Genomic DNA, 19,783 nt, shown 5'->3' on the forward strand with positions numbered 1-19,783 from the left:
GTGTGAAAGAAAAAGAGAGAGATTAATGATGTGTCTCAATAAAATTTGAAGTTATTTAATATATACCGACAAATTAAAAAAGATTGAAAAACGTTGATCTATAGTGACAAATAGAGTTAAAATTTTTCAATTCAATAAATTGTATTTTTAAATCAATTCTCAATTTCTATCTAGATTTCTCATTTAATATCATAGACATGACAAAGAGTAAAAAAAGTAGCCAGCTTAAGAAATGAAAATTTTTAATCCCATTTTCAATTAAATCCAGAAGCATTCACTTTCCATTGAATCTGCAGATCGCTTTACAAACTAAAGGATTTACGTACATAATCTATATTTCAATGATAGTGGGCGTCGTCATAAAAAAAACCATATATAAAAAAATTTAGTTACATGAAAAACAATTTTATTTCAAGCGGCTTATCTACTACTGCAGAGAATTCGCAATACTTTTTTTATTATATAACAAGATTATAATCAAACGTATTATTTACGTTAGAGAAATTCGATGCGCGGTATCAAATTGACTCTGCGATAGTAACATTAATATAGCAACATGAATTCGATTTTTATTGCGTAACCCTCTTGCAATAATCCATTTATTTGTTTATCTAACTAACCGCTAAAATTTTGCTTTTACTTCGATAACGTTAATTATCGTGCTACTCTTCGCGCGAAATGATAAAATTTTATAATTACCCTGATACATATAATATTAATCGACTCGATTAAAGCACATAAAGAAAATGACCCTGCAGTTATCGCTTATAAACTCGATACGTGGGGGATGTAAATAAATTTATCAATTCGACCCATCTATTACATGGTGGCACAAAAGCGAATTGCCATTAAAGACCACGCACCCACGCACACACAATCGCATCCTCTATCAATGATCCGCATCGACCATTTGATTATCATAAATAACATCTGCAGCGAAAATCATGTTCTCCACGGGCAGACAGTTCATGCCATAAGCGCGATAACAAAACCAAGTATCGATAAAAGTGTATCTATCTAGCTTAGAACGATTTAATTTCGAGATAATGTCATTGCCAGTATTCTTCGCTGCCGTCATTTGACAATCTCTGCGTCCTATCGGATACTTTTCGATAAAATACTTTGAATCATTTTAAACAATACTGCTTGCTTGATTATTAAAATAAAAATAAATTGAAATAAATTATTGCAACTTTGAACATTTTTGTTTACAATAACATTCATATATAATACATGCAATACATTTATTATATTAAAAGAAAACTTCAAATTTATATCATGAAAAAAATTTACTGCGAAATAAAATACTATTAGAAATAAATTATTATAAGAGTAATTCAATAAGATTTATGAAATTAATCTATATAAAATCTATATATAAATTCTTATTAATTAAATGTAAGTTACATTAATTATAAAACAATACGAAACTATTTAACTACACACACACACATACACACACGCACGCACGCACGCACGCACGCACACACACACACACACACACACAAGGTATATATAATATATTATATACAACATAATATATTAATATATTATTTTTATTCGTAAAATTTATTTTCTTAAAAATACAATATTTATTTGAAGTAAAATGTCAGAAGAATTTTTGTAAATTATAGCAATTTTTTCTAAAAAAGATTTTCAATCTACATTCGATTTCTTGCAAGAAAAATTCATTCGATATCTACAGGTCAATACACATTGAATAGGGTCGTATTTTTTTTTGTCGATCATAATCTTTACGATAAAAACAGTGTACTACAGAATCATTACATAAAAGTAGAAAGGAGCTAAGTTGGATGAACCGGGTCACGGACTATTTGCTAGCAGGATTTTCGGGGACGACCATTCGAGCTTACGAAGTAGCCTAGTGTTTTCTTTCGAAGTACGTCAGGTGATATTAGACGAAAGATCGGATTAACGTTAAAAACCGGCGCTTTAAAACAAACGCAGCGACTGGATATAAAAGCAAATGTCATTTAAAAGATAAATGGGATAATAGAGTTACTGTAAGTGCTTGCTGGTTTAACAGATTGTTATTTGCTAATCCAATTATTAAGTAACAATCGTTAGTAATCGGAAATAATAACGGATAAGTCTTCTCGAGTTATTTTGAGATTATCGCGAAATCACATTGATATTCTTCGGCATTATCCTAGTATAGTAAGTGTTTCGCTTACGAAAGTGAAATCGTTTGCATTATTTTTCGACGCCATGCATAATTTATCTCTTTATTTTCCATCATCACGACATATGCGTGCTGTTTTCCACATTATTATTTATAAGTGCTTGTAAAAGACTTGTGATTTTATATTTCATGAAAAATTAAAAAAAATCTAACATTTTTTTTTCAAGAACATTAAAGAACAAACATTTTTTTCTTTTCTTTCTTTTTACTGAGATTTCTTTAATTTTGTTAGTTAAAGTTAAAAATATTTTTATAAAAAAGTTCTTACAAAAAATTTGATATCATTGCAAAAAGTCGTCGAATAAATTTTTTTTAAACTTAGAACGCCTCCTTTAAAATACTTATCGTTAATTTTCATCCGATGATGTTTCAAGTTACCGCGCTTCAAAGTCAAACAAAAATATTGAAAAAATACTAATTTTCAATTTTATGTAGTAGAAACAAAATATCGTAGAAATAAAATTAAAAAATTTTATAGTTGTATTTCTTCTTTTTAAAATGTATTTTCGACAACATCTCTACGATCCATTTTCATATTTAATTATTTAAGTATTAAGTATTTAACTTATTACTTTTCATGAGAGAAAGTCGCAAGTGTTTTCAAATTTATGAAATAGTGTATATTACATCTATGCACCGTTCTAATCAATGTTAAGAGTTCTATCATTAAAATCTTCAGCAAAAATAATCTCCTACACGCGTAGTAGTTTTTCTGAATCGATTATCGGAACATCGCACAAAAGTATCATGATATTGGGAACTTTTAAAAACTTTCCAATTTTCGATTCAATAAAATAAACGAAGAAGAGACGCATCTAGGAAAATATCACGGCGCGAACAATGTTAAGACGAAATCGCGATCACTTGAAGATGATATATCATTGTAATTTTTCAATGAACATAAAATGCATCGCATTATACCATTGAGCAACGTGTTCATTCTTCATTCATTTCTTATCCAATCATATGATAACTCGCAGAAAGCAAAGTTCCAAGGTGAAACTTAGTGTCTCGAGGACCGAGTTAACTAGGAAGGCCATTAGCATAGCCCGGGGATGAGTTTCGGTTAATTTCGTGGTTAGCACTCGTAGCCCCGCCCAAAAGTGCTACCGTATTCCGGTAGTTCTCTCTTAAGACTTCGCCTACCGGGTGAAAAATTACAAGTGCTTGATGGAGATTTTAACTTTATTCGCACGAAAAATTACCGTATAAGCCGACAAATTGGAATTTATGCTAGTCGCGAATTATTTGCAAGTATATAAAATTTAATGGTACGTTACAGTTTTATTTACTTTTAATCGTATTGTCATAAAATTATGTTAGAAGGTAAATTGTATTCATAAATATTCTGTGTTATATTCAGAGTTGTCGCAAAATTGGAAAGCAGGGAAATCAGAGAAATGTCAGGGAAATTGAAAACAGTCAGGAAAATTAGGGAAAAATCAAGGAATTTTACAAAATTTTCTGGAAAGTAAAAATTTTTGGTTTTAAAGAATTTGAAAGAACAAGCAAGCTTTTAATACGCGAATATTATTATATATTTACGCAATTTTGGAATATATCATCAACTTAACAATAAAATGCAAGCAATATATAGTAACATTAATAATAATTTACATTGCTATTTCAACAAGACATTTGATTCCAAATTAGGACGAAAACATAAAAAAATTCGAAATGTTGAAAGCATCAGGAAAAATCATGAAATTTATTTGAAAATCAGAGAAAAGTTATGGAATTTTAGGATAAGGAATTTGTGGTAACCCTAATATTTTAATATTGAATATATATAATATTTTTTCTTGAAAATTAACGATTCGAGTAGTAACAGTAATTTAAAAATGCAGGAACAAAGGGTTAATAGAAAGATGAAAAAGATTAATATGTCTATAAAAAAATAAGCATCATAGAAAGAAAAATTGAATTTTTGCAGTATCGCTCATATAATTTACACGATATATTCTGGAAGCATCGTTGCTTTATACCGCGCGAGTGAGTTTATTTTTGGATACTTTGAAAAATATTACATTTCTCAACTTTGCACGCTGCCGCTATGAAACGAAAATATCGAATCAGGCAAACTGTGAATAACGAAAACATCAAAACTCGATATTTTGAAAATCGGAATTTTCTTGCTATTTTGGCTCGCTTGCAGCTCAGTGGAGGCTGCAATAGAAGCCAATCGCAATGCATACCGTTGAATTCCACCCGCATTCGTACGCCCATGCTTTTCGGCTGTAACTTTCAATGTGAGCCACTGAACCTCAAGCGTTTCGCCGCTTCTCATTTCGCGTGCGGAACCCGAACGTTTGGGGATGCGCATTCATGGGCAGCGTATGCACGTGTTTTGTATGTTTCCATTTCGAACACAACAATTTTTGTGAAAATTATCAAATGTATCCTTCATCGTATTATTATCCATGCAGGAAAAAGGTAAAGAAAGAAAGGAAGAAAGAAAAGAAATAGTGTATATTATGTTACAGAGAAGTGGAAATGAAAGTAGCTTAAATAACGATTTGATATACAATCTACTCATTGGATTTTCCTCGTTATTTCTACATATCATGTTGCTAGTCCTTTCAAAATTTTTGCTCATTTCTCCGTGTTTCACGTTAACCCTTATTCGATCGAGTCGTTTGCTTCCGATATACTCATATTTTTCTTGCTTCTGCCTGTCCAGGGATGTAGTATTGTCCGTTATTCGTCGAGAAAATCTTAACTTGTAAGAAGAATAAAATATATTTATAATACAGAGTGCAAATATTTTTATCTATTTTTATTATGAACATTTTCTAAATTAGTACATATTTAGCTACCATCTTTTTGTTACAATGTAATTATAGACATGTACACAGAAAGATACATATTGTATGTAAGTAATAATTTGTTTCGTGTATATTCAAAGTTCATATATTTCGAATCATAAATTTAATATTTCAATAAAGATTATTGAATTTTGATTAAAACAAATTTTATTTATTTATTATTATTTACAGTTACTTTTCCAAAAAATATTCTTTAAAAACAAAAGTGTTTTAAGAACATGAAAAGTTTCTCTTTAAAATGTAATAAGTATATTTTAAGACTTAAAAAATTTTTTGTTAATGATAAAAAACTTAAAAAAAATAATAAATTGAGTAATCATTTTTCTTAGTAGTAGAATGATATTTTTCTGTATGTAGAAAAAAACCATGTCTACAATTGGATTGTAATTTCCATTACATATAAAATGTCCGAAATTAACATCACGACTAATTTAAAAAATTTGTTTAGAAAAAAATCTTATATTTATTGCATACAGTGCAAGTTAAAACTTCAAACTTGTTGTCTGATATTATGTTAATAATAAAAATTGTGTTTAATTCATCCAGCTGATTAAATTAATCTCAAGAGAGAGAGAGAGAATATTAAAATTTTTCTATTTAATTTTTTCTATTTAAAATCCTTTATTTTTTACATCTGTGAAATAAAACATCTGTAAAAAGAACGAAATTTATCGATCAGTAAACGTAATGTCAAATAAAAACATTCCAATTGCATTCCAATTTATTGAATCACGTTCGACGGGATGCATAATACAACAGTGACACAACGGCATTTATATAGAGCGACGATGCGTCGCGGCTTGACAAATCATCTCGTTAAGAAGTTATTCTCCATGGCCATTGGTAGTCTATTTTCTGTGCTATGAACGTGCATTAAGTCGTTTTAACAACCGGAAGACAGCTTAAGTAAAGTGTCTAGAGATATCCCAATTCTATTCCTCCTCTCATTTTCCGTTTCGTTATCCGCCATTGTCTTTGCTTCGCTTGTCAGACTCGTTGCTATTTTCTTAGCTTTTTTTCTCACGATATCAGCTGCTTCATCGCTATTTCCCATCCTTGCGAAAGATTCTATTGACTTTATTTTGCTGCACTCTACTTCGATATAAAAAAATATATACAGAAGTGATGAAAATGAAAAATTGACAAGAAGATAAAATATATACATTAAAAAATGTAAATTTTAATAAATATGTGTTTGAATGGTATTAAATATTTACTAAATGTAGACATTTATTTATTTATTTATTTCATAAAATGATCAGTATTTTGATTCAAACATTATTTTTTTATTGGAAAAATGTTTATCTTCTGTAAATAAATATTTAATTTATAGTATTATTAAAAAAACATATTAAGATTTAATAAATTTTTTTCTTAGTTCGAAACGAACTTTCTTATTTCGAAAAGTATCAATATAACATATTAATATATTTTTCATATCCCGCAATTATTAAATAAAGAATTAAAAAAAGAGAAATATTTTTCCTTGATAATATATATATCATAAGGCACAAATAATTTTTTTCTTCTTTTAATATAAATAGCACAATTAGTATTAAAAATAAAAATAAAATGTCATGCTTTTTTCATACACGCAATACTTATTGCGCTATTAATTATACGCTGTGTAAATATAAGTTTAAACAGTTTGCGTCTGTTCATAGTCTGCTACCTTGGCATAAATATGGGACCACAAGAATAACATGCAACGACGAAAAATATGTTAATTAATATCGCGTGCTGATCACAAGCGACCTAGTCGCCGCTGTTTGTGATACTAAGAACAATACTTTGTTTGTGACATATACGCCGTATAACGCACGCATGAAAAAAAAGAATTTTTTATTTCATTTTCAGCCACTGGGACGGGAAAAATATATTTTCTGCGGCCGAGCGCGGCTGTGACAGTTCTTTTTCAACGCGCCGTATAAAACATCGTTATTGCCGACAGGACTAGCTGAGATATTTCCATTCAACGCACATTTTTGTGCGATGTTGTGCGAAAAAAAAATTAGCGATATTAATTACTAGACGTGGCATCAGCGAGAGGCAAACAACGCTAGCATAATATCATGTAAATATTACGTAACATTGCATCATTGGTCTCTGACTCTGATAAACTTGTATGTTTTCTTAATGCAAATTCGATTCGGATACTGTTGAAATACGAGCATAATTGTTATCGCAGACGCATAGAATCTCGTGCGAATTGATATGCACTAAAAAATATTTTCCCTGCAAATATACCAATCCGCGTAAATATCCCACGTATCGACGGATTCGGCCTCACCGATTATCCTTCGTCTCATTTTCCATATTTGTAGAAATGGTTTTTTTTATAATACTCTTTCTCTTTGTTTCTCGTGAAATTCTATCGTAAGAATAAATATTACGTATATAGTCGATGTATTATAGATATATGAAGTGAATGCATATGTTCTTCTTAGCAGCTTATAAAGGTATACACTCAAAAAGATACAAAAATTTTACTTTTATAAATTTTTTTTTGCAAAAATTATTAACTTTATTCAAAGGATTTCCACCAATATTTTACATGTATATTAGTAAGTGCTACGTAGAACTTTTAATTAAAAAAGTAGGAAAAAATAGGCATTTTTTTGGGTGCAATTCACTTCACGTAAATACTTTGAAGCATTCTTTAATTAGTCAATTCGTAAAATTCTTTCTTCTGATTGATTAACAAAGTATTTGCAGCGTTAAGTGGCTACACTCTTGAATCTTCTTAAGTGTATATCCCCTCTTAAATTAATTATCGAGTTGCTTGTTCTCGCAATTCATATATATATATATATATATTAATATACGGCGGAGCTTATATTCGTATTACATATAATTACAATCCGCTTGCGCAAAATGACCACGTAAGGAATTAATTCGAGATGGCGCGGCGCTTAGATCAATTTCAAAAATTTGCATAGGAGCTTCTTCGCGCGCGCGTCTCGCACTTAGTTACTAATGTGAATTACAGTATATTCTAATTCACGCCGCAAGCTCGTTTTGCGTCTTTTTCTGTAAATCTTTTTCGGATGTAAGTTGCAACGATATCGAGCATTACATATCCTCGAAGAACTCATTTTCGTAGATTACAGCGGTCTCTTCTCGCGTATCATCCCAATCCGATTGTAATCCGTAAGGTCTCTCGGTTTTGTACGGTTAATTTACACGGTAATTGCAGTTACAGTTGATGGATTTACCGCTAACTGTGGATTGAATTAACGGCCGAATAATTAATTTTGCGTTACTGCGTTAGCTACGTTATCGAGATGAAAATCACACAGATGCAAACGCGTGACTTAGCATTTTACGCGCTCGTAAAATCGAAACGACTTTATTGCGACCGTTTGCAGCGGATTTATTAAATGGTCATCAAAATTGATTCAACACGTTGTAAATTCTCCATTGATTAGTGCTTCACACGTCATATAATTAAACCTTTCTTTGAAACAAAAAAAAATGGAAATGGGTGCAGAATTATGGCATAATTAAAATAGTTAACTACAATATAAAAATATCGTCAAGCATAAAAATCGTGACATGAAATACTTAATTCTCTGAAGTTAATGATGGATTTATTGCACTTATTCAATTATAAATCTCGAAATCGTAAATATCAAACAATTCAATTTTCTTTATATTTCTGCGAATTTAGATTATTCTTATTAATTTTACAGGATGGAAAAGCCATTGCAATGGTGTTAAAATAATTTCATATTTTGAGGCAAAAAATAAAAAATAATGAATTATAATAAATTATTCAAGAAAAGATATAAAATTTCAAAAATAGACCCCGATCTCTCTCTCTTTAAAGATTAAAATATAATTAGATAATATTCACTTTTTATGCCATCCTTTAATTAATCCGTTTTAATTAACATAAATTAAATATCTTATAGACCCAGCGACAGTAATTGTGTTACATTTTGGCATCAGCTCTGAAGGCTTAATATCCGTTTCCTGCACTAATGTAAATCAACTTTAATTTCGATTTAACTTACTCTTCATCTTTGTCTATAAGTTTTCAAAATTAAAAATAGATGAAAAATAAATTGAAACGAAATTAAAGTTAATTTATATTGGTCGAAACAGACATAATAGATGCTATAATACAAGGATAATACATCTCAAATAAATTGACCGTCGTTTTAACAGGATATTAATATTCATGCTTTCATTAGACTCGATCGTATTCATATCATAAGGATTCAAAACCGAATTAAAAAGAAAATCCAATAATAAAGGCCTCTTATATTGAAGTAATAAGCGTCTGTCGAGGCACGTACGAAATTTCTGCAGCAATCGGAAACATATTCCGTGCATCTGTTCCATCCCACTCACGTAGTCATAACACGTATGTCATCAGACGGATCTGATTAGGATCTTGGCAAATGGGTATGCTACTATCCTTTTAGCTAACACAACAGAGCGTTAACTTCATTCAAATTTGAACCCGAACAAAACGCTCCAGCTATAATGAGAGTCTGCGCTTTCCGAGTCTACATTATGCTATGTGTTTTATATATTTGAATTATGGAATACGCATATAGACTCTCAAGCTTTTTCTCGATAAAACATATTTAAATATCAGACAAAAATAATACTGTCCGATACGTCGGACGTATAATGAGTCTTAATTATGTAAAAGTTAGTCATTTAACAAATAAAATTTTAAATGAGTATAAATAATATGTAATTATTTTAATAAGGCATTTTAGTAATGAATGAATCTGAACACAAAGATAATCCGCAAAACGGATAGATTCTGCGTAGAAAGTACCCGTGAAAATCTCAAAAATATTATAAATAAATCGTAAAAATTATATTAACATTAAAACTAGTTTCATTAGCCATATAGAGAATTTAGACTGTTGGACTCAAGGATATTTGATTTCTAGAAATCAATTACGTATTGATTGAAGAAAGATTTGATAATTATAAGTTTTATCATTAACCTGGGAATAGTCAGCTGGGATGTTTTTATACTCAGCGGTGAAAAAATATGAATTATATAAAATGGATATTATTTAAAATGGATATTTCCTCTCTTTTCTAATATCTTTTTATTTTCTTTTTCAATAACTATGCTTTACTACTAATAACATATGCAAACTTTTGAATATGCAATTCCATCGAAAACCTATAATAAAAAAGCGTTTTACTAATTTTCATTTTTCAGAAATATTGGCATAATAAGCTATTTCATGCTATCACATGCTTATTCTGTTTATATAATATTTACTTTTTTCAAAAAATTGAGAATAACTCCATATTCGTAATATTCTCAAATAGTAATAAATTGGAAAACAATAATATACAATTGTTGTTAATAATAGCGATTTTTAGGTAATTGGGATAGATAAAAACACCTAGGTGATCATTTACATAAAAAAACAAGCTGAGCTATTCTCGTTAACGAGTAAGCACTTAAAATAACATTATTATTGCGGGACGTACACTTGACATAATTAACAAAATTTGTTCTCTGACATTTATCGATTCCAAAAAGTCTATTAAGCGTCCAGAAACTCGCGATGTTAACGACCGCGATCGACAGATTATTATCGCGCGATTTAATAATTGATTTAGGAAATGACCGTTACTTCATCTAGGACCGTTATTAGCTCGGTCAAGCATGGACGAAGTTTATGATACGAACGACGATGAATAATAGCGCTACGGAAAATCGTTAGTCCACCGTTAATGGCGTGACCTCGCTAGGAAATCCTGCCGGTAAACACTCGTAAACTGGATTCGTTCGCCCATCTCGATAATGGATATCGAATCGCGCGCACTGCTCTGCGAAAATTCTGTCATCGTGTATCGAAGCGTGTGAACGATAGCATGTGAACATTCAGAGTGAAGCGTGACAAAATGTATTCGCGAATAACGAAAATAATTTTGAATATACATGTACATAAACATATATTTATAAATTAACATGAATGATTGTAAATAATATGTATTATTATATAAAAATACGTACGCTAATGCTTTAACTATAATATGGCTTGAATAAATAACAATGATTCTTATCCGATATCTCATCCACAAATCCGTAACAATTTTGTAATCCTCTTTGATTCATATCGGAAAATTTATTTGGTATAATATAAAATAATGTGACAATTTGTTCTTTTTTAAATAGAAATTTATTTTCGTGCCAATGTATTTGCAAGTTAGTATAGTATTCGGACTACACTTATATAAGTATGCGCATTATAATAATACGGATATTGAGGTTATCACACAGCAGCGATTCTAGTATTTCTATTATTTATACGCAAAAAGCTAGTCTGCGTGTTAGGATAAACGTTACGCCGACAGATCAAAGCAGAGTAGTAGAGCGTAGCGATATCATGTGCTAATATCATGCAATGGTTGAAATTGTTAGCTATGGAGCAAATAAGGTTTCGGGTCTTTTACTGAGCAAATCATTCACGAGACATTGAATTAAATATTGTTTTATTTCGCTTTGTTATAATGTGTTTTTTGTTCACTGTTACTTGCTCGACGTAATAGTCGTATGAGGCATATGATACAGTAATCATTCTTTAATTAAGATACGAATTATTGCAAATGTTTGTAGACGCTAATTTGAAATTTTTAGACGCACGTTATTGTGGAAACACGAAAAGAAAATTCAATTTCCTTCTTCAAGAGGATAGTCTTTGAATTTTTAATTCCCTTGGTGTGCAATACTTGATGTGCTGAGTGTCTTATATCCGAAAGATTCCAATTTCTTAAAGTTATAAATAAAACACGTAATTCTAAGGAAAATCAAGAGTTAACGATGAGATATCAATGATCCCATTGAATAATTACGTAAATAATGAATTAACAATGAGACAATAATTAACGTTTTTCACGAATCGCAAATTCCAGCGATCGATTTAATTAGTACAAAATTTGATCGTGTGTGTTAAACACACCACCAGCTAAATTGTCATAAAATTGTAATTCGCAAGTGTGAATTTGGATGGCCAATGAATTCAGAGATAATACAAAGAAAACTTGGCATTTCATGAAAAAGCAATATTAACAACGAGAGAACATAGTGGACTCTTCACGAATTTTAATCTTTATTTTAGAGAAGATGAATAATCCACATCGAAAATAAATTATGCCGTGTTCAAGCGTTTTATTGAATGGATCTTGTAACAACAATGTACCTTGTATAAATTAACATATTAAGTGATTCTGACATATACTTTAACTTTAACAATTTTAGAAAGGTTATATATTTTTGATATAACATTATATCATATTTAAAAAAAAATTGTATATATGTTATAACCAGTTACTTGACATGCCTAGTTTTTCAAAGAAAAGAAATGCGCAAGACACGAAAGACTTAAATATTAGTAAAAGGGTTAGTTATGCAAAATTATTTATTTATTATTTATTAAAATCATTAATAAAAAGGAACGCAATGTTTATGCTATTTACGATTAAATATAACTAAATTCCAATTAAAAATAATATCATTATACAATAATAGCGCATTATTTATATTATTTAACGAAGGAAATCAAGTGCAAGTTCAAGTTCAAGTGTAAGATAAAAAAATTCAGATATTTTTATTGCATAATTGAAGAAACGAAAAATTTAAGACACATATATTATATACAGAGTGTCTTTAAAGTACGGCACCACTCATCCTGAGCAGGTAAAGCGGACTAAATTGAATCGAAAAGTCCTCTATCATTTTGCGATTTTTCACAATGGTTAACGAAATAATAATTACTAAAAATCGCTAAATATTAGTTTTCAATAATTTTACAGAAAAATAGCAGATAAAAATAACAAATAAAAATGGTTTATTTTCTTCTTATAAAGTTCTGAGAATTTTTTTAGAATTTTTTCAGAATTTTTTAATACCATATTTTCTCATGATGATAAAAATAAAAAAATGCAGTACTAAAAAATTGATAAAAAATTCTAAAAAAATTTTTTTTAAGTTCTATAAGAAGAAAATAAATGATTTTTGTCTCTTGCAATTTTTCTGTAAAGTTGATAGTATGAGTAAAAGATATTTGAGTAAAAAATTATTGAAAACATTTAACGATTTTTAGTAATTAATATCTTATTAGCTGTTGCGAAAATCGCAAAATGATAGAGAACTTTTTGATTCAGTTTAGTCCATTCTACCCATTCAGAATGGATGATGTCGTATTTTAATAATACCCTGTACAATAAAATTTTTTCCTGATGGCCTCGTTGATAAGACGATAAGAGATAATATATGTATGCATCATGATATAACTGCATATTGTTATGAATGTGTAATAAACATTAAAGGTCATCTATAAATATTATAAGAGTCGTATAATGAAATTTTAGCATTAGATAACGCTACTAGAATGTCCAAATAAAGAAATAGCTGATAAAGAAAGTAAACTTGTAAAAAAAAATTTCCAGCCAAATAATATCATTGACAACAGCGGAAGTTGTAATATTTTATAGCAATACTCGCGAAATATTTATTCTGGCCACGAGTGTTTGTAAGAAATCTGGTAAAAATATGATAAGATATCCAAACATAATTATTTTTTACTTTCTAAATCTGAATCAGTGGATAACTGATATCAGTGCCGCTAGTAATCATTGAATGAAATTTGAGATCCCTAATTTATCTAATCTTTATCTGATCCAACTAACCTTGTTTTAGTGTATAAATTTAAAGAATATAGTAATAGAAAATTGAAATTAACGTGCAAATATTAGGTATAAATATTGGGAAAAAGTTCGTGATGTTTTTTTAATGCCATCTAATGGGAAAAATGCCACGAACTTTTTCGCACATCTAATATCAGTATTTTATACAAAATACTTATACAAATATTTATACAAATACTTATACAATGCTCAAACATTCTTCTTTTTTTAGTTGAAAACTTCACTTATTATCTAGTGCCAAATGTGCCACTGGATAATTAACTATCCATTGATTCATATTTAGAGAGTATATAGCAATCAATAAATTATTTTCAGTTTTTTAAATTACTGTCTTAACTAATAATTATTAATACGATTTTATCGTTGCAAAATGAAATATTAATTTTAAAGTGGTACTCTTTCGCAAGACTGCGAAAAATTGCAAGGTGTAAGTGGGCTGAAATATTCAACATCTATTTGAGATCAGCTAGCGTATCTTTCAAGTAGATTTCAGTGTTTCGCTCTACAATAAATCTACATGAAATAAACTTTCGCTATATGGAAATGGATTTAGCAGATATACGCGCGGAAAAAAATAAATTTGTTTTCTCCAACCATTACTACGTAAGACTTGATTTTTAATATTTCAACATTATACATATTTAAACATATGTAAGATTAAAATTTATATTAAATACGTAAGAAAAAGAATTATATTATACTCATAATTCTTTATTGCAAAAGTTTGATTTACAAAAATTCTCTTCAATATTCTTTCTCTTCAATATTCTTAAGAAAATTTAAGGATTTGTGAATTATACATATATATAAAAGTAATTAATTGATATGTAAGCAAATAATAAATTATTTTGAAATTTTTACATAATTTTAATTTTTTTGTATAATCTTGGGCTAATTTTTATCTCCTAAATATAATTATCAAAGCGGATAATTTCAATATAAATAGCATATAATATAGTTACTTATATGATGACGTGATTGCGATTTCAACGGAAACGTTTATTTTTAAAAGTTAAGACAAAACATATGTCATTTGTTAAAGACAATTTTTCAGATTATTGTGATTAATTCTTTATTATTTATTTGTAAATAATAAAAATATTATATAAAAAATAAAGTCATGCGAAAATGAACAAGCTGTAATTGGACAATTATAGACTTGTACTTATAATTAGTGTAAATTAAACATATTAGAGACAATGTCTTTAGTATGGTAAATGATTTCGATAACATAATAGAACAAAATAAAGTCAGTAAGTGAAGAAAAAAGAAATTAATGACATATTTCTCTTTGTTATATAAATGTAAGAGTATGTGTGGATAGTTTAACAAGACACTTTTTTTGTAAATTAATGTTAGACATATTTACATTGAACGATGGGTAGAGGTATCTGTTAATTATAGCTTCATGACAGTTTTTGTTATATATGAACAACTATAATATCGAGTGCCTTTGCATATTTATGCCTTCAATAACTTTTCCGACTTGTGCATACATTTTATGCAAAATATTAACAGCTTTAATATTTTCATTCATAAGAAACTCAATCAATGTACACAATGAATTTGAACAATACATTGGGCAATGGAATGCTTTATTCGTAAAATGCAACAACAGAAACAAGTACTGCTAGGTCACAACTATGTATAGAAGTTAACAAATATTTCACTTGTCACTCAATGTAAATACGTCTATCATTGATTTTTCACACAAAAAAGTCTTGTTCATATTTAAACTACCCTTGTATAATAAAGAATATTTGTATAAATATACAATAAAAAGAAATATTCCAGATAGGAGTTTATAAATATCCTAATGTTAATTCAATGTCGGAAGCTGAAATTTCAATACTGTAGGATATTGTATGCCAATATTGATTCAGTATTGAGATGTTAAGTCTGGCGCAGTATCGATTGTCAATATCTATATTAGAATTCGATGTTTTTTTCAATATCATTTTGTATGCCACCCCAGTTAATTAACAATATAGGGCCAATAACTTTCAGCAGTGCTCTCTCTCTCTCTCTCTCTCTCTCTCTCTCTCTCTCTCTCTCTCTCTCTCTCTTCCCCCCTCCCTCCCTCTCCCCCCTCTCTCTCTTAAATTGTTCACCTATTTTTTATCAAAGTCATCAATAAAAAACAACGTGAAAAATATGTAATTATTATTAAGTATAATTGAATAGTAAAAATTAATGATTTAAAAATAATGATTTCATTATTATTTTTAAATCATTAATTTTTACTATTATATTATACAATAAAAGCACATTTACGTTATTTAATAAAAAACGCCAAATACAAACTTAAATTTGATTTCAGGAAAATTACAACATATTTATTTCACATTTAAAAATAAGAAAAATATAAGACAAAATAATATTATTTTCTATTCGAGGCTCTGATAGCCTCGTTGATGAGATAACTATGTTTTGCATGTTATTTCGTAAGTTATCTAAAACTGTCATAACAATGCTATTTCGGATGAACTATAATTATTAATTGGACTACAATTATGATTATAAGTTATATAATGTGTTTTTTAAAAGCATTTTCATGAATTTTGTAAAAAAGATATTTTGTAAAATAGCAAGCAGTCATTGTTTTCACTCGTATTTGTGATATACGTGTCTACAGTACAGTTTAACCATACTATTTTATCGCAACCTAAAAAGTCACAACAGACTTAGTTATCAAAAAACATACATATATTTAAAAATTTAGTAATTTGCACAATTTATTGTATTTCATAAACAAATACAATTTGTTGTAAATATCAAAGAACATTAGGATAATCTACAAAAATAGAGAAACTATTGAATGCGTCAGTGCAATATTTTTCTAAAAATCTGTTAAAAGTTGTGATATTTTAACAATATCTTACTATATCTTTGTTTTGACTATATTAAAGAGACTGTAATTGCAGAAAAGGTAAAACAATAACTCTGCAGTAAGTATCTTTACAATAAATATTTTATTAAACGGATCTATGCAATATTTCTCTTGGTATTCGAAATTCTAATCGCCAAGACAAACTCATATCTCGACAGCAAATCCTGTTCTATACTCTGAGCAGCAAAACATCATTGTTTATAAACTATTCGTTACGGTAAAAAATGGGACATTCTCTGTTTGTCTTACCAATTCTGTTCACCGCAATTGTGAGCTTTGGACTCGAAGTAAATATTGTTCATAAATGGAAACATTGTCAGTACGCGAATGGGAAAGTGAACAGCAGAAGGAAGATGCGATAAGTTCTAGCGCTTACAGCTCCTATGAGCATATTTATCGATGCAAAAAGAGTAAATAGTAAGTTGGTAACAAATTATTTGAAAAAATTGAAAAGATTTTGTTGAAAAATATTAATATTTTTATTAACGAAAATTTAACTTTTAATTAAATAAATATAATTAAATTAGGATTATTATTTTATTTTATATGTATATATATATATATACACGTACACATATAAATACACATATAAATACATGTGTGTGTGTGTGTGTGTGTGTGTGTGTGTGTGTGTGTGTGTGTGTGTGTGTGTGTGTGTGTGTGTGTGTGTGTGTGCATGTGTGTGCGTGCGTGCGTGCGTGCGTGCGTGCGTGCGCGCGTGTGTGTGTGTGTGTGTATGTGTGTATAAATGCTTTTTTAAATATTATAATTTAATTGTAATCTTTATATCTTTAAATACAGTTAAATTATAATATTCTAATAAAATAATATTTAAAATATATTAATAATAAGAAATTTTGTGTGTACGAGTTTCTGGACATAGGTTTCTTACATATGTACATGTTCAATCATTGGAATGTTTATCTTATATCTTTTAATAGAAGATAAGTTCCATTCACAAACAAAATCCTTATAGATGGTAGAATATTCGTTACTGCGCCAAGAGAAATTGACCCTAGTTCACCTGCCACTTTGGCGACAGTGACTGATAAGACAGGATCAGGAAGTCCACTTCTACATCCTTATCTATCATGTATTAGTGCTCAAGAAGTGTACGACATATAGATATAAAGAGATAAACGAATAGCTAACACAATTCCATGGCAATTCATATACATTAAAGCGAGGAAGAATAAAATGAACATAATTTAAAGACGTGCACAATGCCTTTCATCATCGCAACTTTTGTCTTTGAAGTATTATGAACCCATAAAAAGTAAACAAAATGTTTTATAAAAATTGACAGAGTCAACAAATTTTTTTTTTAATTTTGAAAACAATTTTTATTTTTTAATAACAATAATATCTTTATTGAGTGCAACTGTTAACATTAAATACTAAATAAATAATCATATTACAATAAACATTTTGTCTTTTTTCTATAAATTTTTTATTGGGAGTACAAATTAGTTCGGTCCGTTTTTTGTGCATTTATTTCAAAAATGAATGAACAAATCAATTAAAGTATTGTCCATCGCTGTCTATTACTTTTTCCCATCTCTCAGGCAATTTTCGAATTCCATCTCGAAAAAATTACTCGTCTTTGGGAGCGATCTAATTTTGGAGCTAATTTTCGATTTCTGCGAAAGAAGTGAACCGGTGACTTGCTGCATCCTTCGGAACAACCAATAATCAGAAGGAGCAATGTTCGGAGAATACAGCGGGTGCGATAAAACATCCCATTTGAATGTTTCCAAATATGTTTTTATTACTTTAGCGACATGAAGCCGAGCGTTGTCATGAAGAAGAATAACTTTATCATGTCTTTGCTCGTATTCCGGCCGTTTTTTTCGCAATGCACGTCTCAAACGAATCATTTGTAGCCGATCGCCCGTAATAGAATCGCCAGATTTCAGCCAGCAGCTTACAGTAAACAAGACCCTTTTGATCTCACCAGATACAGAGCATGATCTTCGAACCATGAATATTCGGCCGTACTGTTGATGTTGAGGTCGAGGTCAATGGCAACGATTGACCGGGCTTAGCGTATTTTTTCTTCTTGGGGTTGTCGTAGAATATCCACTTCTCATCTCCAGTCACAACCCGATACAAAAAACCTTTTTTGTGTTGTCTTTGAATCAGCTGTTCGCAAGTGAAAAATCGCCTTTCAACGTTCTCGGTTTCAGTTCATAAAGCACCCAATTTCCTTGTTTTTGGATCATTCCCATGGCTCTCAATCGTACAGAAACGGCTTGTTGAGTTACCCCCAATTTTTGCCAGAGGCAAACTCCTCTTTGACTCTGATCTTCTTCGAGTAATGCCTCTAATTCTTTGTCTTCGAATTTTTTTGGCTGTCCAGAGCGAGGCTTGTCTTCAACGCTGAAATCTCCATCCTTGAAACGTCGAAATCATTCCCTACATGATTTATCAGTTGGAGCAGTGTCATCATAAACTTCGACAAGCATTCGATGGGCTTCAGCTGCACTTTTCTTCCAATTAAAGCAGAAAACCTCCAGGAAAAATGCTACTTGTTAATACAAAATTCGACAATTCAAACACAGTAAAAATCAAGGTTTTTGTATGAAACTCAAAGCGATATAAACTGAATATTATTAGCAGATGTTTAACCTCTCTGAAACCGCCAAAATCAGCTATGAACCACTCACAACAGTTGGAGCTATTTTTAGGGAAATGGATCGAACTAATTTGTACTCCCAATAGTTACAAAGGTTAAAATATATTTTAGATAAAGTAAGTTTTACATAATAATAAAATTTTTAATAAAAATTCAAAATTTTTATGAAACTCATTGTACCAATTTTTTTCAAAAAGCTTTTTAAAGCTTCGAAAGTCTACTTTAAAATGCTTATTTGTTTTTCATTGATGTTTCAGCCAAGAACAATGCTTCAAAATATAACAAAAACATTGAAAAAAATATAAATTTTTAATTTTATGTATTTTAGGAACAAAATAGAAACGAAATTCAAATACCGATTTAAAATTCTATTTTTCCTCTTTAAAATGTATTTTTAAAAATTTATCTACAAAAACTTCTTTTTCTGTTCACTGAAATACTTAAATTTGAATGAAATGCAAGTACATTGCAAACATTCTCGAATGTTTCGTTCATGAACGAAAGTCTATATTTTTTGTGTACATATATATATATAT

At 29.4% G+C, this 19,783-nt stretch overlaps 1 protein-coding gene and 1 pseudogene across 2 annotated transcripts in view; both read left to right on the forward strand.

Annotated features, from left to right (window-relative positions):
• The window catches only part of LOC108688995, a 156,217-nt gene that overhangs the window by 27,942 nt on the left and 108,492 nt on the right, over window positions 1-19,783 (forward strand). The window lies entirely within an intron of this gene.
• Window positions 16,837-17,737, forward strand: LOC108688996 (annotated as a pseudogene).

Source organism: Atta colombica, unplaced genomic scaffold, assembly GCF_001594045.1.
Source record: "Atta colombica isolate Treedump-2 unplaced genomic scaffold, Acol1.0 scaffold252, whole genome shotgun sequence".
Lineage (NCBI taxonomy): Eukaryota > Metazoa > Arthropoda > Insecta > Hymenoptera > Formicidae > Atta > Atta colombica.